The sequence below is a fragment of the Carcharhinus amblyrhynchos genome, chromosome 24, assembly GCF_965287045.1.
Source record: "Carcharhinus amblyrhynchos chromosome 24, sCarAmb.v2.hapA, whole genome shotgun sequence".
NCBI classification, from domain to species: Eukaryota; Metazoa; Chordata; class Chondrichthyes; order Carcharhiniformes; family Carcharhinidae; genus Carcharhinus; species Carcharhinus amblyrhynchos.
Window position 1 is genome coordinate 7,051,681 of NC_137347.1, and position 23,993 is coordinate 7,075,673.

At 45.1% G+C, this 23,993-nt stretch overlaps 1 long non-coding RNA gene across 2 annotated transcripts in view; it reads right to left on the minus strand.

The window, feature by feature from the left end:
• The window catches only part of LOC145357957 (uncharacterized), a 62,098-nt gene extending 42,039 nt beyond the window's left edge, over window positions 1-20,059 (minus strand). The window contains exon 1 of one of the 2 annotated variants that reach the window (XR_013889399.1): window positions 19,977-20,059. This is a non-coding gene — a long non-coding RNA (uncharacterized LOC145357957). Of the gene's footprint in view, window positions 1-19,963 lie in introns of both variants that reach the window. The other variant, XR_013889397.1, reaches the window with a different exon arrangement.
• Between the last annotated feature and the right edge of the window lie 3,934 nt (window positions 20,060-23,993).

The following is a 23,993-nucleotide window of genomic DNA, read 5'->3' on the forward strand; positions in this document are numbered from 1 at the left end:
TGGTGTCTGCACATTCTCCCCATCTCCGTGTGGGTTTCCTCTGTTTGCTCCCGTTTCCTCCCACAGTCTGAATGACGTGCTGGTTAGGTGCATTGGCCGTGCTAAATTATTCCTCAGTGTACCCAAACAGGTGCCTAAGTGTGGCGGCTTGGGGATTTTTCACAATAACTTCATTGCAGTGTTAATGTAAGCTTACTTATGACATTAGTAAATAAACTTTAAACTCCTCGACACACAGCTTACAAAATGGAGAAGTGGAAAAGGAGATAACACGTACTTGGAACGAAGGAAGGAAGAGATATAAAAGTGGTTAGGTACAGAACAGGAAGATTTGACATTGAGCAAGTAATCAGACACTATACAAGTAATCAGATGGTGTACATAGAATCAGATAGTGTACACACGCACATCACTGCACAAGATATCGGATACCCAGACATTTAAAAATTTGATAACATTTGAATTTTTTATTCATTCAAAGGATTGTGGCTATTGCTGGCAAGGCCAATATTTATTGCCCACCCGAAACTACCCTTCAAAACGTGATGATGAATCACTGCAGTCCATGTGGTGTAGGTACAGCCACAGTGCTGATAGCGTGTTGCAGGATTTTGACCCAGCGACAATGAAGGAACACCAATGTATTTCCAAACTGGGGGGGGGGGACCCTGGCAGCGGCGATGGTGTTCCCATTGGAAAGCTACAGCGTTGACCAGTGTCTCCACGTGGCACCTCAAGTGGGCAAGCCCTTTACATTTTTCTGCGTAGCTGTGCCATAACCTCAAGGTGCCGAGGGGGATCTTTTGGGTTGGTGGACAATTGTATGGAGCTTTGGAGAGGACGTTGCTATCCTTCTTCTGGTTATTAGAGATTGCGGGCTTGACATGATTAAGTGCTAAATGACGGAAATATATTGGCACATTGAGAAGAAATTATAGACCATTGGGGAACAATTAGAGTGGTTATAAGATCTCTCACATGCAATGCACACTCCGTACTGTTCAGTACAATGCCTTGAAACTATGCAAAATCCTTTTGTTTCCGATTTTGGCAAAACTATTTGTGCTAATGTGCCAGCGACCCAGATTCAGTTCCAGACTTGGATGTCTGTATGGAGTTTGCATGTCCTCCTCTTGTTTGCAGGGGTTTCCACCAGGTGTTCCTTTTTCCTTCCAAAGTCCAAAGATGTGTAGATTAGGCGGATTGGCCATGCTGAATTACCCCTTAGTGTCAGGGGGACTATCGGGGTAAATGCATGAGACTGTGGGATAGGGCCTGGGTGGGGCTGTTGTCAGTGCAGGCTCAACGGGCTGAATGGCCTCCTATTGCACTGTAGGGATTCTATGATTCCTACTAAATCATTAGCCTGTAGTCATAAAACTTTCTATATCATTGGATTTCCACTCTCCGGATTATTTCTGAGAAGCCTCTCTTCTCCATTTGGCTGTTCCAGTTTAAAACCAGAGTTGGTTCTTCCATACCCTTTCATTTCATTGTCTCCAATAGCATTGCAGGAAAGGCCCCAAAAATAATTCATTTGGTGAAAGGTCAATTCTAAATCTGTTCTCCTTTGGGCGCATTCCAACACCACTCCCAGAGGGTTCCTGTGTGCGATTTTCCCTTGAATGTCACAGCAGAAATCGACAAGAGTCAGTTTCACTTAGTTTGGCTCTTTCCATCTGGGACTTGCATCATCACATCATGGCTCAGAGAGACGCACTTTATCCGGAGATCATTATCATTTTGTAAACAGAGATTCAGCGATTCTCCAACTTTTATCATTCTCTTTTTTTTCCTGCTGCTATCTGATTTTCTGGGTTCCCAGAAGCTACTAATATTTTGCCCGTGGGGTCATTCTATGTGTATGAGCTTTGGCGATGATGAATGTTTAATAAAGTGGGCCATTACAGCCCAGATTCTCTCCTCTGGTAACTGTGCAGGACACTCACCAGAAGAATCGTGAGTTAGGCCATGGCCCCAGTACCCTGGGTTATAAACTTTAAGAGATCCCGATTGGTATTTTAGGAGTGAGATTGTTGTCTACCTCCATGTAGGTGTACGAATGAGTGTGGCCATTGACACGCTGGGAGATCCCCATATCATGAACCCCACCTTTCCCAGTCTTCAGGGGGGACACCAGATGGCTTGGCGTACCTGGTCAATCCCAGAATACCGTGCCATCGAGTGGCAGATGCCAGGAATACCAGAATTGCGACCCAGATCACCAAAGAGAGAGATACCAGGAAATGTGACAAGGTGGCAGTGTGGTAATCACCAGGCAATCTGTCTTCTTAGGTCCTGGCTGAAGAATAAATATTGACCAGGACAACCTGAGTAGAACTCCCCTGCTCCTTTTGAAATAGTGAAGGGACTCTTTTACTGGAGAGACACGATGGAACCTGGGCTTATGGTCTAACGTGAAAGAAGGTATCTCTGACAGTGTAGCACTCCCTCGGTGCTGCACTCGAGGGACACTGTGGATTTTGTACTCAAGTCTCTAGAAGTCTCAGAAATATTTCTCCCTCTGCCACAGGAATGCATTAATGCTGGGATATACATCGAGACACAATTGATACCTTCTTCCTTACTATCGTAACACATTGAAATAAAAAGCCAAACACAACTCCAGCCTCTAACCACGGTGGGACATATCGGACACAGACGAGCTCGTGATTTTTCAAGTTTGAAGTTGAGCTATTGAACTCCACGGAGAAGAGGCACCACCCCGACATGCGCAGAATCAATTTAATCACGGAGGCAGATAAATCAATGAGCAGCAATCACGGGAGCGGATAGGTCTGCAAGCACAAAGCCGCTTTTGACAGCTCAGATTTCAGACGACAACAGGTCACGAGTTTAAACACTTCTGCCCTGCAGTTGTAAAAGATGTGAAAGTTTCCATTCGTGATGGTTGTTCTCCCCTCGAGTTATCGAGTCCATCAGCAGACGCTGGCAGGGAAACTCCAAAAACTACACCACCAGCAAAAAAAAAATGGTTTCCTCTTGCGGGCGAGTCCAGAACTAGTGGGGGCACTGGTTTAAAATTAGGGGCCACCCTTTTAGGTCAGAGATGAGGGCAATTTTCTTTTCTCTCAGGAGGGTTTGGAACTCTCTGCATCAGAAGGTGATGGAGGCAGGGTCAGTGAATATTTTTATGGTGGAGATGGATAGATTCTTATTCGCAAGGGTGTCAGGGTAATTGGGAGTCGATGGGAATGTGGAATGCAAAGCACAAGTAGATCAGCCATGATTGTATAGCATGCTGGAGCAGGCTCGAGGGGCCAAATGGCTGATTTCTGCTCCAATTTCATCCGTTTGCATGGAAAACACACATCTACCTGATACTGAGCTATCGACATAAAGTGACGGCCAAATAATTCTAAAGACAGGAAGGTAGATAGAAGTGGGTCAGTTTTAAAAGGGGGTGCAGGTACAGAGACACTTGGCGTGAACGCACAGAGATCTGTGAAGATGATAACACAAGTTGACAAGGCTGCTTTTTAAAAAAAAGCTTCTGGGGTCCTTAGCTTTATAAACAGAAGGATAGAGTACTAAAGCCAAGATGATAGGTTAAAACGTTTCAGAACACTGGTTAGGCCGCAGCTGAAGTTGCGTCTCCAATTTGGGTGCCACAGCTTAGGAGCGATGTCAGGATCTCAGGGAAGGTGTAGGGGATATTTACCAGAGCGGGAGCAGGGATGAGGAATTTCAGTTATGTGGAATGACTGGAGAAAGTTAAGAGGAGATTTAATAAACATGATCAAAATCATGAATGGTTTCAATAGAGTAAATAAGAGCAAACTGATTCCATTGTCCTGACGTTCAGTGAACAGAAACATTAATATAAAATAATTAAACAAAGGAGCCAGAGGGCTAATAAAGAGGAAGTTTGCACTCAGGGTCATAGGATTCGCAAACTGCTGACTATGGGGCTATAAATCACAGCATGCTGTTTTCAATGTTGCATTGCAGTGAAGTGCTGAGTAGAAGCAGGACTAGAGGGCACAGCCTCAAAATAAGGGGGGGTGCAGTTTAGAACGGAGTTGAGGAGGAACTTCTTCACTCAAAGGGTGGTGAGTCTCAGGAATTCTCTGCCCGTTGATGTGGTGGAGGCTACCTTGCTGAATATGTTTAAGTCACGAGTAGATAGGTTTCTGATAGACAGGGGGATTAAGGGTTATGGGGAGAAAGCGGGAAAGTGGAACTGATGCACTTCAGATCAGCCATGATCTTATTGAATGGCGGGGCAGGCTCGAAGGGCTAGATGGCCTACTCCTGCTCCTATTTCTTATGAGTAACAATGCATCAATGTCTACCAGTCCACACACCAGATAGAAAGCAGCAAGAAGTACTCCATGAGGCTCCAGCATTTTGAGACAATTTTACCTTCCCGCCTGCCACGGGAATTGGAGCAGGAGAGGGACGGACCATGAAAAGGTCCATAATCCTTGGGCGGGATTTTGTGGTTCGGGACAAACGAATCGGTAAAATCCCACCCAAGGGGCAATTATTCCTAACTGATAGGAACCAGAAAGTATAACAGACTGTGTTGCGGTGATCTGGAAAGCACACTCTGAAAGGGTTCATGTGGCAGTGTGGCCTGTTTAATGGGCCAGTCACCTAGGGCCATGTGATTGGGCGAGACCCTATGCAGAAGCCGTGCGGGAAGCCAGCCGATCGGGAGCCAGGGGTCAGGGAGGAACCTCAGTTGGAGCCCGGGAGGAGGGTGGATAAATGTGTGTGATGGTTCTGTCAGACTCTTATCCTGTGCATGTGTATAAATACTGTTGGTAATAAACCCTTTATAACTTGAAGCCACAATGAGTCACCTTTGAAGTTATTATATTTCAATAAAAACTTTCAAAGGGGAAACTATTTGAAGGAAAAATTTCCTGGAAAGTGTAGAAACAGAGAGAGGATTGGAATAGATAATAATAATAATTAAGGGATTGGGGCCATTTGGATAGATCTTTAAAGAGTCTGCGTACTCAGTCAAATGTTGTCCTTTGGTGTGTGATTCTCTGATTCTAAGCAATGGATGCGGAAGTGAAAGAAATGGGGGAGCTGGCTGGCAGTTTGGCTAAAAATATATGTTTTAGAATCCAACTAACCTACACATCCTTGGACTGTTGGACGAAATCCTGCAACTCTCTCCCTAACAGCACTGTGGGTGTACCTACACCACATGGACTGCAGTGGTTCAAAGTGAGTCACCAGCACCTTCTCAAGGGCAATTAGGGATGAGAAATAAATGTTGGTCTAGCCAGCAACACACGCATCCCATGAAAGAATAAAAAGGTGCCAACACTTCTATCCCTGCAACACTGCCCACGACACTCCGACATCAGTTCCATTGCCTTGTGAACAAGTCCCTACACAATGCATCATCCAGCCAGAATTCAAGGCAATGGCTTTGGTTATCTTGAAATGCAGTTGGATGAAGTCTCTAAGTTATATTGGCTGCCTTAAAGGTCAAAGGGGCAGTTGGAGCTGAGGCAACTGCGGTTAGTTACAGCTAATTGTCATCAATGGCCTTGAACTTGGTCCCATGTCTGCAGGTGATGTTATGAAGAGGCAGCATGAGATCAGAAAGAGGAGGAGGTCAATGGTAGATTCCTGAAGGACTCTAAGACGATTGAACAAAGAACGGGGCGGGGGGGGGCAGAGGCCATGCATGTTGACCAGGGATTGGATTTTCTGGTTTTGGGGGCGAGTGTGGCTGGAAAATCCCATCCCTTGTCCCTCACCTGCGATATAGTGATCGTCAGTTAAGTCACCACCAGCCTGTGGTCATATGGACTATGGCAGCTTTACCCTTTACCATTGGGCAGTACAGTTAAGAATCCATGTCACTACTGTGCCAATGAAATGTTTTGTTACCATCCCGTGAAGGAACCGTAAATCAAAATAATCAAAGTTACAACAGGGCCCCAAAGTGAAGAAATTAGCTCAAAATTTCATTTCTTATCATTTTTACTGTGAAACAAACCAGAACCACCAAAAATTAAACATGACTTAATAGGCAATAGATACTTCAAATAAAAAAAAGTAAACTTTAAATAATTGACACAACAAAGATACATCTTACACAACGAAATCACTCTCACACTAAAATACCACATGCAATCTTCCTCTTTCCAATTGATTCGAGCTTCCACATCCATTCACCAGCAGGTCATTCTATCTGACGTACCTGGATATGATTAGCACCGACTTGGTGCACATCCACCAACACTCTCTCACCCAGGTCACCTCAGTTCTGATGAAGTAGCTTTTCGGAGTTCCTTTTCAACCAGTCAACTAACAAAATACCTAGTTCACAATCTGGTTGCTCAGCTTTTTCAAAGAGCCTGAGCTATTCATACCACTTTTTAAGGTTAAGCCTTTTAGCTTGTTCATGCATCGCTTCTCTAAAGCTTCTGGAATTCTATTTATCTCACTGCTAAACAGAAAACCAGTGTTTTCATTAAGTCATACTGGCTTCTCCTCACACAAATTCTACGTTCTTCTTTCTGTCTCTGTGTTCTATTTGAACCTGATCACCTTCACCCTCCAGATCTCCTGCTTGTGGCCCTCCTTTGGGTTTACAGCTTTCTTTTGTGCCCGCCACCTCTAGTCTTAACTTTATTCTTATTGGTACTGCATCCAGGTCAAAGGTAATCAGGTCACATGGACCAGCATTCTTTATTGTCCAAGAAAATTGCAGTTGATGCCTTTGCAATTGTAGCAATCCCTTCAAAGTCCTTTTCAAATGTGCTTCAAAACAATTCAGGTCCTTGAGGCATTTTGAAGAAGTTACAAATTTTCCTTTCTGTCCTGCTTCTGGTTTAAAGATGGTCACATCTGCTAAAAGGTGTTGCCATGACGGTATCATTGCTGAGAGTGGAATATCCCTTAACTAATGGAGTGCTGTGGGGGAGAAATTTTCTTCCTTTCCACTCTGTCCAAATCTAAATGGAGCAGAATTAACAAGTCTGAGACCATTTAGCAGGGGAATGTGTAAACTCACACAAGCCTGTTTTTACAGCCTCACTTGCCAGCTGTGTGACCAGCCACGTGTTGTCTGCATTTAGAGCAGGGAGAGTGGATAACATCAGATTGTCTGCATTCTGCTGATCACCACCGATGGAGGATCTTTGCCAAGACTTCACAGTCCAAATCAGAGATTCCTGATAAAACCCTGATGTTCCGTCACAGATTCCCATGCTTGCATTTCATGGGCTCATGCTGACCTCTGCACGGTGGCACAATAGTTAGCACTGCTGCCTCACAGTGCTAGGGACACAGGTTCAATTCCCAGTTTGGGTCACTGTCTGTGCAGAGTTTGCACATTCTCCCTGTGTCTGTGTGAGTTGTCACCACAGCCCATAAGATGTGCGAGTGGTGCATTGGCCGTGCTAAATTCTCCATCAGTGTATCCCAACAGGCGCCAGAGTATGGTGACTAAGGGATTTTCACAGTAACTTCATTACAGTGTTAATGTAAGCCTACACTAATAAATAAACTTGGAAAAAAAACGCACAAACAAGGTTGCTTGCTACTGGAATCACAACTATACCATCTAACATGTCTATGGATTCTGCCTCTGACCCCATACATCAATGGCTTCTCGCGTTACCTGTGCAGGTTGCCTGGAGATAGCCTTAGGATGACCAAGCACCCTCCAGTATCTCACCCAACTAATCGTTCACCACGTGTAAACAGGACAGGGACAATCAACTGCCCTTTTGTCTGCAGGAAGTGTTTCCTCATCCAATATCCAACTGCAGATTACTGGATAGCAACTTGGAGATGGTGTAATCTCTCTCTTCCTAGGCCTGGGACACTGGGTGTCCGCCCCAGTTGAAGTCCTCAGGAGCGTGAAGCAGCCCCTGATAAACATTGCCAACATTGACGGACAGGAAAGTCCCAGGGGTGCATTCAGCCTGTTGCACATAATTGTAACCGCATCACAATACAGACACTCCCCACCCAACCTGGAAGCCGAGTAATCTCCTGGGAGAAGCGTAAAATCAGATCAAAATACCTAGAGAAAGAAATTCTGATAATTTCATCTCCAACCTGTTTAGGCGATCACATCTTTTCAAGGAGATCACTCTAACCCTGATAAATATAATGCAGTCAGGAAGGTTCAGATCCTGTGCCAGACATTGTTGTTATTGAGCCTGCCAATTTGCCCATTTGGTGATGGAGGGTTAACTGTACGAACAGTGTCAATGTTCATCCCCCACACCTTTGAAATTAGGGGAGGCGATGGCCTAGTGGTATTATCACTAGACCATTAATCCAGAAACTCAGCTAATGTTCTGGGAACCCAAGTTCAAATCCCACCTCAGTAGATGGTGGAATTTGAATTGAGTAAAAACAAATCTGGAATTAAGAACATACTGATGACCACGAAACCATTGCCAATTTTTAAACCCCATCTGGTTCACTAATGCCCTTTAGGGAAGGAAATCTGCCGTCCTTATCTGGTCTGGCCTACATGTGACTCCAGATCCATGGCAATGTGGTTGACTCTTAACTGCCCTCAGGCAACTAGGGATGGGCAATAAATGCTGGCCAGCCAGTGACCACAGTAAGACGTCTCACAACACCAGGTTAAAGTCCAACAGGTTTATTTGTAGCAAACATCACTAGCTTTCGGAACTGGTGGCGTTTGCTACAAATAAACCTGTTGGACTTTAACCTGGTATTGTGAGACTTCTTACTGTCTTTACCCCAGTCCAACGCTGGCATCTCCACATCATGACAGCCAACGATGCCCATGGCCCATGAATGAATTTTTTTAAAAACTGTGCCTTATCCGATGGGTTTCCTGACTAGTGAATTAGAGATTCTAGGTTTACATCCCACATCAAAGTTCCAGGCAGATAAATATAAGTGAGCACTCCCTGTGCAGCACTGGGAGAGAGCTGTATTATCAGAGGTACCATCTTTTATACAAGAAATTAAACCAAGATGCCCTCTTCCATCTCAGGCGATCCCGAGCCATCATTTCAGAGAACCGTATTTCATCATTTCATCATTTCAGAGAAGAGAAGAGTATTTTGCTATTGGCTTGACCAATATTTATCCCTCCACTACATTACTAAACAGAAAACCTGGTTCTTGTCATGTTGCTGTTTGTGGGATCTTACTGTGCCCAAATTGATTGCCGAGTTTCCTAGCTTACAAAGTATCTTCAAAAAAGTCTCAATTTCTTAAAGGTGTGGTGAAATTAAGCAAAGATAGAATACTGGGGGAGGGGAGGGAGGGGAAATCAAAGCAATCAGGCAGAGTCAACAGGCTTTTGTGAAAAGGGAATCACATTTAGCCAATTTACTGAAGGAATCGCATGTGCTGTGAATAAAGGAGAACCAGTGGATGTACTGTACTAAAGGCATTTAATAAGATGCCACATCAAAGGTTATTGCAGAAAATAAAAGCTTACAGGGGGTACTATGTTAGCATGGATAGAATTTTGGCTAGTTAACAGAAACAGAGTTGGCATAAATGGGTCTTTTTCTGGTTGGTAGGATGTGATGAGTGGGGTTGCCCGACAGATCAGTGCTGGAACCTCAGCCGTTCACAATTTATATCAACAATTTGGATGAAGGAACTGAAGTTATAATTGCTAAATCTGCTGACAACACAAAGATCGGTCGGAAAGTAAATTGTGAAGAGGATGTAAGGAGGCTACAAAGAGACATAAATTAAATGAGTGGGCAAAACCTGGCAAATGGAGTTAAATGTGAAATTGTCCATTTTGGCACAAGGATTTTTAAAAAATCTTATTATCTAAATGGTGAGAGATTACGAAGCTCTGAGGTGCCTAGACTGAGTGTCCTAGTGCATGAATTACAAAATGCAGATACAGCAAGTAATTAGGAAAGCTAATAGAACATTGTTGTTTCTTGTGAGGAGAATTGATTACAAGCAGGGAGGCTTTGCATCAGTTGCAAGGGGCATTGGTGAGACCACAGTTGGGGGTATTGTATTGGTTTCCTTATTTAAGATTTAAATACATTAGAAGCAGTTCAGAGAAGGTTTACTAGACTAACTCCAGGAATGGACACGTTGTCTTTATGAGGAAACGTTGGAGAGATTAGGTTTGTATCCATTGGAGGTGACTTGATCAAAACCTTTAATATCCTGAGGGGTATTGACAGGGTGGAGTGGCTGTTTCCTCTTGGAGAATCTAGACCTATGGGTCACTGTTTAAAAATAAAGGGTTGCTCATTTAAGACGGAGATGTGGAGAATTTTTTTCCCTGAGAGTCGCAAGTCTCTAGAAGTTTCTTCCTCAAAAAGGCAGCTGGAAGCAGAGTCTTTGAATCTTTTTAAGGCAGAGCTAGATAGATTCATGATGAATATGGGGGTGAAAGGTTATTGGGAAGAGGCAGGAATGTGGGGTTGAGGTTATAGTCAGATCAACCATGATCTTATTGAATAGCGGAACAGGCTGGAGGGGCTGAGTGGCCTCCTCATGGTCCTAAATCATATCTTCATATGTCCATTCATGTAAACGTAATGCGAATGCATGCCAACTCACCCGCCACTATTTGCCCATACATCCTTCATGCCAACTCAGCCAGATCGGCCAAAGGCAGAACTCAGGAGCCTTGTTGCCATGAAATAAAATTAAGGTCTAAATATTTAGTACTATAGCTTTAAAACTAAAAGCCCATTCAAAATGTTTAAATCCCCTCAAGTGCTTAATCTCATGTAACAATAATCAAATACCTATTCATCAGCCTATATCAAAGTCAGCTAATCCATTTGGAATCTCTTTGAGCTATCGATTAAACAGTGACCTTAGAACCCAGTTGTTGAGATAATTATAACTTGTGAAAATCAGCCAAACATTCATAAGGATTTTTCATATAGACAAATGACAACAAACAACTATTGTAACAGTGAATCCTCACTGACATTGACAGCCCATTTTCCTTTACAGGTCTGGGCATTTCAATAACTTCACATTTGAATACTTATAATTCACCCTTCCAGAGCCTTCGCATTTACTCCTTAAATTCATGACACCCCCAGTGCAGGTTTGTCCTTGTTACAGCCCAAATGGGTGTTGTAGATAAAAGGATACCTCTGAGACTGTTAGTGAGTCAATGTAAAGTAGTTTTATTACAAAAGCTTTTGGGAGAGATCTGGCACCTAACAGCAGTTTACCAGGCTTCTCCCTGAACACAAATAAGTGTGGGTATTTCTACATCATGGTTCCCAGCACCAGTAATGACGCAAACTCTGGTATCAGTCAGGACCCACAACGCTTCTGCCTCTAGTCACGATGCAGCCCCCAGCTTTAGCCAGGATGCACAGTTTGTCTGGCAGCTTCAGTCATTCGCAGTCATCGGTACAGTCACGATCCACAGCTTTCCGGCATCTTCAGCAGCTTCTTCATTGAAGTAACTTGTGTGATCGTGACTTCCCAGCAGGAGTCCTCCTGTCAAATATCGCACTCTACCATCTGCAGCTGTTTAACTATGTTTAGCTAGTACAAATAGGTATGGTTTGTAATGTCTATAAAATAACATTCACATTTAATTATCTATCTTTACGGAAATGAAAGTTAAAGAATGAGAGGCATGAACAAGCAAGGAAAACATGATTAAATAATTTATATGGACGCCAGGAGCAGTATAAGCTTGAGGAGATCAGCCATGAGGAAGAGTCATCGTTTGTGATATATGCGAGATGCAAAATTCATTACATTCATTAACCCTTTCCCTTCTTCAATGGGGTCCACTTGAACTCACTTCTATGTTCAAACGGTCGTTGTGAGTTTGGGTTACAGCCCAGTCCTTCCAGCTACCAACAAAAATTGGATTCGTCAGAAGTAACGGGAGGACTTGTGCGTCCAAGTCTCACCTGTCATTTTTAAAGTCAGAGTTATTATGACTCCACAAAGCTCCGATCTTATCTCTCACTGGATAGCTCAGATACCCGTGTCAGTTGTGATGGATCTACTGCCTGGGGTCATCTTTAGCATTCACAATTCCCTAATGTGTGTTTTGTTTCAAAGCAACTTGCTTCCGATCCTTGCCGAGTAAAATCCATCCAGCGTAGGCCCGTGGATTTTCATTCCTGTTCATTCCAATCACTGCTGGGTTGACATCAGCAACACTCAGTGTTTTACCCCTAAAGACAGCTCTAACCTGGGGTCAAAGATTCAACTTTGGAAGAACAGTCAGCTGTCTCGAGTTGCTTCTTCCAAACGTCTTTTAACAGGGTCCCAGCAAAGACAGGCCGCATGTGCTCAAGTAATGGTAGATCTCACATAAAAGTAAATCCCTGACTTTTAGCCAAAATATCCAAACTCTTTGTATTCACCACCCGCTCACCACTTTCCCTGGTACAATCCTACTCACTGATAGAATCAGAGAATAGCACACTGTTAAAGAGGCAGCTGTGCAGCTCCTCATGTCTGTGCGTGTCAACGTGTGATAAAAATACTTTCTGTCTCCTTTTACACTGCTTTCGGGGGTGGGGTGAGTGGTGACAATCTCCGACCTGGCAACTCTGCAGTAGCGAGGCGATGGGATAGGGTGGATTTCGACACCTCAAAAGAATGCAAAGTTTGGTGTGTGTCAAAGCCAACCCACTACTCTTTGGCTGCAAGATTAGTCTTAGAAACTCAACTTGTGCACCACTACGGGCTTTTCTTTTAACTTTCCGCCGTTAGCTTTGTTACAACAGAGCAGGAACCATTAGAAAAAATAAGCAACTGGAATGAAAAGCAGTTTATAGCATCTCCCACCCTCCCCACCAGCTCTATCCCCTTTCACAAACATCAACCCAGATTTTCCTGGAGATTTGCACATCTATGTTGTAGGATTCACATGAATTAACACAAAAGATAAGATCTGAAGGCCACTAGCACTGACTGTCAATTACACGCTAGCTGGGGTACCTCCAGGTATGAGATCCGTGAGTGTCTAGAATTGCCCGCTCAGTTGCAGTGGAGATACATTCCAATAAGCTTTCAGCTGCCCCAGTGTCACAGGGAGTCGTGACGTAAGTCCCAAGTGTCATCACCGTGGGCGACTTGGTAATTTCCTGGGACTTTTCTACAATGTCACCCCTTGACAGGAACTGCAAGGGGTTAAAATATGTCAGTTATGCTAACTCTGAGCACTTTAAAAATCAGTGGCCATTGTGATTTCCCTGAATGAAAGCTACTTTGATTGGAGCTCCGATCTGGACTGTAACATGGGATGGGCGGCACGGTGGCACAGTGGTTAGCACTGCCGCCTCACAGCATCAGGGATCCGGGTTCGATCCCGGCCTGAGGGCACCGTGTGGAGTTTGCACATTCTCCCCGTGTCTGCTTGGGTTTCCTCCAGGTGTTCCAGTTGCCTCCCACAGTCCAAAGATGTGCAGGATAGGTGGATTTTCTATGCTAAATGTTACAGGAATAGCTGTGGGCCTGGGTCAGATGCTCTTTCGGAGAGTCAGTGCAGACTCAACGGGACAAATTGCATCCTTCTGCACTGTAGGGACTCTGTGGTTCTTTGGTGAATTGGCTGCAGTGTGAATGGTTGAATTTTGTGGTTAAAAAATATAATTTCAGACACACACAGCCTTTGATCCCTAAAGACTCTTGGGAGTGACCAATTTCTGCAGTGCATGGAAACTTTACATGGGTATAACTGCCAAATAACCAGCAGATAACAAAAATGAGTGAACGCAATAATTTACTTACACCAGGAGATAACAACTAAAGCACATTTTTTTCTGCATTCAGTCACAGGAGATATAAAAAAGTGTGGCTGAGATGATTAGTTTTTTTTGAAAAATTCAATTTGATGAGCAGCCATGATCAAAATAAATGGTGGAGCAGGCTTGAAGGGCCAAATGGCCTACTCTAGCTTCTAGTTTCTATGAGACCCAGAAACATTGAATAGGAGCAGGAGTAGGCCATTCAGTCCCTCGAGCCTGCTCTACCAGTCAATATAATCATGGTCCTCTATCTAAGCGCCATACTCCTGCTCTCTCCCCATAGCCCTGGATGACTTTAGTGTCCAGAAATCTATCTCCTTAAATATATTCAGTGACTTATTTTCCATAGCCTTCTGTGGTAGCGAATTCCACAGGTTCGCCACTGTCTTGTGTGAAGAAATTTCTCTTCATCTCAGTCCTAAATGGTTAATCCTGTATCCTGAGACTGTGACCCCCCCCCCCCCTTATTCAAGATGCCCCCACCCAGGGGAAACAACACCCTTGTGTCCAGTCTGTCTGGTCCTGTCAGAACTTTATACATTTCAGTTAGATCCTCTCTCATTTTTTCTAAATCCCAGTGAATACAGGCCTGTTCAACACAATCTCTCCTCATACAACAATCCTGCCACCCAGTCTGGTGAACCTTCACTACACTCCCTCTGTGGCAAGCGTATCCTTGCTCAGACATAGAGACCAAAACACCATACTGCAGATGTGGTCTCACCAAGGCACTGTACAGCTGCAGTTAGACATCCTTGCTCCTGTACTCACCTCCTCTTGCAATGACAGCCAACATATCATTTGTCTTCCTCACTGCTTGCTGTACCTGAATGCTTGCTTTCGGTGACTGGTGTACACGGACACTCAGGTCCCTTTGTACGTCAACATTTCCCAAACTATCACCATCCTGCCATTCTGTTTCTCCACCCCAAGTGGATAACTTTACAATTTTCCACGTTTTACTGCATGTGCCGTGTGTTTGCCCACTCACTCAACTTGTCTAAATCATTTTGAACTCTCTTAAAATCATCCTCACCACTTGCATTCCCACCAAGTTTCATGTCACCAATGAACTTGGAAATCACATTTAGTTCCCTCATCCAAATCATTGATGTGTATTGTGAATAGCTGGGGCCCAGCACTGATCCCTGCGGAACTCCATTAGTCAATACCTGCCATTTCGAAAAAGACCCATTTATTCCCACCCTCTGTCTGTGATCCAATTCTTAATCCATGCCAATATATTACCCCCAATCCCATGTGTTCTAATTTTGCACTAGAACCTCGTACCTGGGACTTTATCGAAAGCTTTCTGAAAATCCATGTACACAACATCCACTCGTTCTGCTTTCTGCTAGTTATGTCCTCAAAAACTCCACAAGGTTTGTTAGATATGATTTCCCTTTCATAAATCCATGTTGACTTTCTCTAATCCAGTTGATATTTTCTAAGTGACCTGTTATCACATCCTTTATAATAGACGTCACTATTTTCCTTACTCCTGTAATTGTCTGTAACTCCTTGATTTTTCTCCCTCCCTCCTATTTGAAATTGTACCGTTATATTTGCCACTCTCCATTCTGGACTATTCCACCACCTACAGAATTTTGGAAACACCCACTATTCCCATGGCCACTTCCTTGATCACCCAGAGACGTAGGTTATCAGGCCTTGGGGATTTATCGACTTTCAGACCCATTAATATCTCCAACACTAACCTGAAGGTTGATAAACTTTTCACATCTGGCCAGGTGATGTTGCTTTGCTCAATTCAGAATATTCTAACTAGTAAATCGAAGCCGCTACTTCCCTTGTAGGTGGATGTACCATGGCATGAGTGTGAAGAGAAGTCAGGGAGATCTACTTGGTGCCTTGGTCAATAATGATCCCTCACCCTGTTTGTAGTGTGAGCTCGCTGTGAATACATTGGCTACGGTGTTGCTAACAGTGACCGCACTTCAAAGGTACTTCATTGGTTGCAAAGGGCTTTGGCACATTGAGGCCTGGGAAGGCACTATATAAATGCAACACTTTCTTCCTGAACATGAAATTTCAAGGCAAGTTATCAGAAGTCAGACTGACGGCTGGATGGCAAAACCAACCACCCAAAATTCAGGATTTTTCCTAATCCTTTCATGGGATGTGGGCACCGCTGGCAAGGCCAGCATTTGTTACCCGTCCCTAATTGCCATTGAACTGAGCGACTTGCCACATCACTGCAGAGGAGAGTTAAGTCAACCACGTTGCGGCGGGTCTGGGATCACAGGTAGGCCAGACAAGGTAAAGACAGCGGATTTCCTTCCCTGAGCGGTATCAGTGAACCAGATGGATTTTTATGATAACTGATTCAAGATCACCGTTACTGAGACTAAGCTTTCAATTCCAGATTATTAATTGAATTTAAATCTCACCCGCTGGTGGGATTTGAACCTATGTCCCCCCTCCCGAGCATGAGCCCGGGCCTCTGGATTACGAGCCCAGTGACAGTATCAGTGCACCACTATTTCATCTCAAATGTGTATAGCTCTGCAAAGCAATGAGAAAAGGGCAAGGGAGTGAGACAAGTTGTAGAACTCAATCAGTCAGATTGTATGATTTGTAATTCTATGTAAGGAGGGGTGGCTTGAATATTTCATCTCCTTAGCCACAGCAACCAAAATCAAAGGCAGCTAAGAACATAAGAAATAGGAGCAGGAGTAGGCCATCTAGCCCTTCGAGCCTGCCCCGCCATTCAATAAGATCATGGCTGATCTGAAGTGGATCAGTTCCACTTTCCCGCTGTCTCCCCATAACCCTTAACTCCCTTGTCTATCAGAAACCTATCTACCCGTGACTTAAATATATTTAGCGAGGTAGCCTCCACCACTTCAACGGGCAGAGAATTCCAGAGATTCACCACCCTTTGAGTGAAGAAGTTCCTCCTCAACTCCAATCTAAACTGCCCACCCCTTATCTTGAGGCTGTGCCCTCTAGTCCTGCAATCCTTTCTAAGCGGGAAGAATCTCTCTACCTCTACCCTATCCATCCCCTTCATTATCTTATACGTCTCTATAAGATCCCCCCTCATCCTTCAAACTCCAACGAGTACAGGCCCAGTCTATTTATTCTCTCTTCGTAGTCCAACCCCCTCATCTCCGGTATCAGCCTAGTGAACCTCCTCTGCACTCCCTCCAAGGCCAATATATCCTTGCGCAGCTGTCACCATTGACAACAGTTCATCAACTTCTATTCTCGGAGTTCAGGAAAATCTGGGCTAAGTTTCATCTGAGACTGGGATTTTCTGTGCCCCCTGCTGTGCACTTCACGGCAGCAGAGGCAGCACACCATTGGCCAGCGGTGGGATCTCCTTAACCCCCATATTAACGGGGTTTCCCATTCCACACACCTCCCACTGCCGGGAAACCCGTGGAGGGGGCTCCATCATCAGTGGGATCTTCCAATCCCGCCAATCAGAAAATTCCAGCCCAGGTTTCAGTAAACTGATCGACGCCTGCCCCAAGATCGGTCGCTGGGATTTCCTGATATTTGCCGTGCGCACGAGAGCAGGAATCCCATTATTGATATTCTCAGGTTTTGTCAGCACAAGTCTCAGTAACAAAGGGCCAACTCCATGGGAACCAGGAGAACGTCCATTGTCCCGGTTTAACACAGGCAGCGAAAACAAACATCATCGGCCTCCCTGAGTAAATAGAACCAGTGAGTCAACCTCGATATTGCAATCTAACAGGTTTACACAAGGATCACCCTTCCACCTCCCCATCCCGAAATGTACCACCTTTTATGACGGTGGCAATTTTAAGGAACAGTTCATAGCTGTCAAACGGTTCCTGTCCCCCTACCCAACTGCTCAGAGCCCTCTTAACCTGAGAGGCTGAACCATTCGGACAAGGTTTGATCCCTCACTTCTCCCCAGGGAACGGATCTGAATCCAGCCAATGATGCTACAGTTAGCCTCAGTGCCCCTGTGCCAGGGGAGGGAACAAAATAGGGGCCAAATCCTGTACCTATTCCCCACCCTGCGAGGCTCCTTGGATGTCAACTAAGGCCAAGTTGCCTTAGTTGACATAGTGCTGCGGCGTAGTGGTATTGTCACTGTAACAGTAATCCCAGGCTAATCGCTCCAGAGACAATGGGTTCAAATCTCACCACAGCAGCTGGCGGAACTTGAATCCAAATAATTAATAATCCCAAATTGAAAACTATTATTGTTGAAAGTCCATCTGGTTCACTAATGTGCTTTAGGGAAGGAAATCTGCCATCCTTACCCAGTCTGGCCTACATGTGACTCCAGAGCCACAGCAATGAGATTGACTTTTAACTGCCCTCGGAAATGGACTACCAAGCTATTCAGCTCAAGGGGCAATTAGGGATGGGCAACAAATGCCAGCAATGCCCACATTCCCTGGAAGTATGAAATAAAAGCCTGCCAACATCTGCAGCCTTGTCTCACATCTAAAAAAATGGCAACTTTGGCTTGGTAGGCAGGGCTGTTTGGCATTCTGAATCCTGCCCAACAAGAAAGCACAGTAAGAACCCTCACAACATCAGGTTAAAATCCAACAGGTTTATTTGGTAGCACAAGCCTTCAGTGCTCCTTCATCAGGTGCGTGGGAATTCTGTTCACAAACAGACACAAACTCAATTCACAAGATAATGGTTGGACCATTATACCTGCACTGTACCTGGACGCTGGCCACTCTGTACCTGTCCGCAGCAGCTCACCTGATGAAGGAGCAGTGCTCAGAAAGTGTGAGGTTGTCCACTTTGGTAGGAATAATGGTAGGAAGGACTATTACTTACATGGCGAAAAACTGCAGCAGGCGACGGTGCAGAGGGACCTCGGGGTCCTTGTGCATGAGTCGCAAAAACCCAGCCTGCAGGTGCAGCAGGTGGTCAGGAAGGCGAATGGGATGCTGCCCTTCATAGCGAGGGGGATTGAATATAAAAGTAGGGAGGTCTTGCTACGGCTGTATAGGGCATTGGTGAGGCCGCAGCTGGAGTACTGTGTGCAGTTTTGGGCGCCGTACTTACGCAAGGATATTTTGGCCTTGGAGGGAGTGCAGAGGAGGTTTACTAGGCTGATACCGGAGTTGAGGGGGTTGAACTATGAGGAGAGGCTGAATAAACTAGGCTTGTACTCGTTAGAGTTTAGAAGAATGAGGGGAGATCTCATTGAGACGTATAAGATGATGAATGGGATGGATAGGATAGAGGTGGAGAGGCTCTTCCCGCTCAGAAAGGACAGTAGGACTAGGGGGCACAGCCTCAAGATAAAGGGGGGGCGGTTTAGAACGGAGTTGAGGAGGAACTTCTTCACTCAAAGGGTGGTGAATCTCTGGAATTCTCTGCCCGTTGAAGTGGTGGAGGCTGCCTTGCTAAATATTTTTAAGACGCGGGTTGATAGGTTTTTGATAGGCAAGGGGATTAAGGGTTATGGGGAGAGGGCGGGAATGTGGAACTGAGCCACGACAGATCAGCCATGATCTTATTGAATGGCGGGGCAGGCTCGAAGGGCTACTCCTGCTCCTATTTCTTATGTTCTTATGTTCAGAAAGCTTGTGGCTTGGGCTACCAAATAAAGTCTGTTGGACTTTAACCTGGTGTTGTGAGACTTCTTACTGTGTTTACCCCCGTCCAACGCCGGCATCTCCACAACAAGAAAGCTGCAGACCAGAAAAGAGAGCTTGGGGGAAAGACAGATTGAGGGGGTACGGGGAAGGAACAGCTCTCAGTCTAGTACACTCTACCGATAAATCGCACAGTTTCAACTTCATTCAGAATCACGGGACACATTCCCACGACAGATACCATCAACAGCGACAAACCCGCAGCTGGCAACAATTAGGAGGACAAAATATTTCCTTTACTTACTTCCCAATTAAGTTATTGAAAAGTAAAATAAATTAATTTAGTTCAAGCGTTTCAAAGCACAAAATACTGACTGGCTTAAAACTAAAATAACATCCTGTAGTTCGTTAACACAATCACTGAGACGATATTTAACACTAGTTAACAGGTCCCCTGACCAATGCCTAGATTCCTTATTGCTGGTATACTGTCCTGTCACCCACTTCCCCCCCTCTCTTCCCACTCGGTCTTTTTCTACAACTCCCCACTCTCCTCCACATCCCCTTGCTCCCTCCTCCTCATCCTCATCCTTTTGCGCCCTAATCCTCTTCGCCTTCCTGTCCTTTCTAGACCGAGACATTTCCAACTGATGAATCTCCCGATCCCCTCTCCTTTCTTACCTGAAATGCTCACCTCAGCGTTCCTGGGTCTCCTTTCAAGTTGTATCTTGCCGTAGCCGCAGCTGCCTTCTCAGCTTGTGAGGCAGCTGCCTCTGAGCACTAATGGTTCGTAATGATTGCACCTGAGGCTTTGTGGTGTAGCCCCACCTCCTCCCTTTCACACACCGGTTAATTCAGTGGGCAGCTGCTGCCTAGCTCAGAGTACAATGCGGGACCCTGGACACTGGCCACTCTGTACTTGCCCACAGCCCCTAGCATCTGCTTGGCTCCGCAGCCTAAAACTTTGACAATGTTGTCAGCATTTCCCCCCTAACCCGAGAAGTGCTGGTAAATGATTAATACAAAGTTAGACCACCACCTTCCACACTACAGGTCCAATGCCCCCTGTTTCCAGTATGAGAAAATGACACTGCGGAATTGTGCCCAGTTTGCTGTAGGAGTTAAGGGAGAGCTGTTGTAATGGAATAACTGCAGTTACTCCATTCAGCAATTACTGCAAAAATTCTCCATCACACCAATGCAGTGGAACTCACTCCAAGTTCAACTTAATGGGAATATTTGATCTTAGGATTTCTCTAAAGGTAGGAATTAAAACATCAAACACAGGTGATGATACAGTGATGTGTTTTATATCCAAATGTGTTGCTTTTTTTTAACATAAAGGTTATTTCTACTTTCAAGGATTCGTAAATCCAAACCCCCCTAGCCAGTGTTACAGCAAGCAGACACTGTGCTGCCCATACGAGATGATCAGAGGGTTAGATAGGGTGGACAGTGAGAGCCTTTTTCCTCGGATGGTGATGGCTAACATGAGGGGACATAGCTTTAAATTGAGGGGTGGTAATTATAGGACGGATTTCAGAGGTAGGTTCTTTACTCAGAGGGTAGTAAGGGCGTGGAATGCCCTGCCTGCAGCAGTTGTGGACTCACCAACTTTAAGGGCGTCCAAATGGTCAGTGGATAGGCATATGGATAACATTGGAATAGTTTAGGTTAGGGGGTCAATAGATTGGTTCCACTGGTCGGCGCAACATCGAGGGCCGAAGGGCCTGTACTGCGCTGTAATGTTCTATGTTCTCATCATAGAAATCATAGAACCCTACAGTGCAGAAAGAGGCCCTTCGGCCCATCGAGTCTGCACCGAACACAATCCCACCCAGGCCCCACCCCCATATCATACCCAGTAATCCCTCTAACCTACACATCCCTGGACACTAAAGGGCAATTTCTTAGCACGACCAATCAACCTAACCCGCACATCTTTGGACTGTGGGAGGAAACCGGAGTACCCAGAGGAAACCCACGCAGACATGAGGAGAATGTGCAAACTCCACACAGACAGTGACCCAAGCCGGGAATCGAACCCGGGACCCTGGAGCTGTGAAGCAGCAGTGCTAACCACTGTGCTACCGTGCTACCCATAGAACATAGTTCTATGTTCTATAAACAATAAATTTGATTTTGCCAGCTCGCTCATACGTGTCCACTAGAACCTGGGACATAGTCACGTGTTGATGGGGGTCAGCCTGCCTAAGGGTGCTTTCAAGGTTGAATTCGTTTTGCAAGATTCTTACAAAGGAAAGAACTCGTATTTATAAGAACCAAAAAACAGAAAATGCTGGGAAAAACTCACCAGGTTCATCTGTAGGGAGAGGAAACAGAGTTAATGGGTGGAATTTTACCAGCACGTTCGCCCGAAGTTCATACGATTCCGCCCAAGGCTAATGGAGAATGCCATTCTCCGAGCCTCGCCCACCCCTGGAATCGGGACAGGCGTGCCAGTAAAATTCTGACCAATGCTTCGAGTCAGTACGACTCTTCTTCAGAGTTGAAGAGAGAGGGAGAAACGTGTTTAAGTGTGTTTGGGTTTATATACAGCATCGCTTAGCACCTCAGGATGTGTCACCGTACTTTACAGCTAATTAAAGTACTAACTGTCCCACCATTGTAATAATGCTCGCAGTGCTGCCCCTCAGCGCCAGGGACCCGGGTTCAATTCTGGCCTCGGGTGACTGTGAGGAGCTTACATGTTCTTCCCAGGTCCAGATGTGTTTCTTCCGGATGCTCTGGTTTCCTCCCACTGTCCAAAGATGCGCAGGTTAGGTTGACTGGTCACGCTAAATTGCTCCTCAGTGTCAGGGGGAGAAGGAAGGTAAATATGTGAGGGTGACAGAGATTGTTGTAGGTGTGAGTGCAATGGGCCGAATGGCCTCCTTCTGCACTGTAGGATTCTGTGATTCTAATTTGTGCACAGCCAGCCCTGACAAACAGCAATGAGGACACACTTGCATTTATGTAGTGCCTTCAGCACAGTAAAATGGCCCAAAGAACTTCATTATGATAATGACTCAATAATCTGCTTTCCATGGTGTTGACTGATGCTAAATATTAGCTAGGCCTTGTTCTTTCAACTGACATGGTCAATCCTTTATGGCCAGCTGAGAAGCTTCAATTTAACACCTCAACTGAAAGCACAATTCCCACTCACCTGATGAAGGGGCAGTGCTCCGAAAGCTGGTGCTATCAAATAAACCTGTTGGACTTTAACCTGGTGTTTGAAGACTGCTTACTGTGCTTACCTCAGTCTAACACCCGCATCTCCACATAATGTGTAGAATTTGGACATACTTCCTGAATCTGCGTGGGTTTCCTCCAGTTGATCCAATCTCCTCCCACCGTGCAAAGGTGTGGTGGATTGGCCGTGGTAAATTGCCCCTTAGTGTCCCAAGAATGGTAGGTTAAATGGATTAGCCGTGGGAAATGTGTGAGGTTATGGGGATAAGGCGGGGTCGAGGGCCTGGATAAGATGCTTTTTCGGAGAGTTGGTGCCAAATAGTCTTTTCTGCGTTGTAGGGATTCTGTGATTCTAATGGGGTTGACTGTTCTCTGAAGTAGCATCGCAATGAAATCAAAGGGATGGGTATTAAATGTTGGCCTTGCCAATGACACTCACAGCCTATGAAAGAATAAATAAAAACAATGATGCTTCGGGAAACTGTTGAAGCTTGGAGAGTGGGGTTGTTGGGCACAGTTCTTGGGAGTGGGCATGTAAAAGACACAGGGAGAACGTGCAGACTCCACACAGTTACCCAAGCCCGGAATCGAACCCGGATCCCCGGCACTGTAAGGCAGCACTGAGCCACTGTGCCAGTGCGTGCTTGCCAATCCTCCCTCTCGCTGCCTTGCCCACTGGCTACTTCCCCCTTCCTGTCAACCGACCAATGTCACAGCAGATCAACAGCACGGCTTAAAACGGGGACCGTATTGAGATTTTACTGATGCCATTACAATGCAGATTGTGTGATTGTCATGGATAAATATCAGACTATTGTTTCAGCTTATGTCTTGCACAGTTATTGCACTGCTGTGTTAACACTGGAGCCAACCTCGGGGCATCGGATCTAATCTAAGAGTCTCATCTCAATTTTTCTTTGTAGCCTCAACTACACTATTTGACTTGCCACTTAAAGTGAATGAAGTGCTTAACCTTGTAACCTTGTGGAATGTCAGGAATCCCCATTATTGCTCATTGGAATCGTTAGCCTGGCTCGCCATGGCTTGATCCACAGAACCAGACGGGAAGGCTCACAACGGCCCAATGCATTCCTCTAGCGATAGTGAAGCTGGAATTCCTGAACCACACTGGGATTTCTAAATATGTCTCCATTTATCATTCCCTTGGGAATATTTTTCTGAGGAAAATGATAGAATGGTTGTTTTGCGAGGTATAGTGGAGCAGGAAAGCAGATTTGATGTGGCTACAGTGACAGCGTTCCCTGAACCAGATGCCACCTAATTTCGGTTCTAAAAGCGCTTTTCATAAATTAAAGAAAATGTTTTCAAAAACTGTTGTTTAAGTTGTGATACAGGAATATCAAGTTACATAAAATACTGTTACCATAGCATCTAATGAGGCCAAACAACGGGCATTAAATTGAATGATTAATGCCTAGGGAGTTTTATTTAGCTATGTTTAAAACTTCTTTTAATCAAGATTCTTCTCACCATTATCCCCTTCTACTTCTCCTTT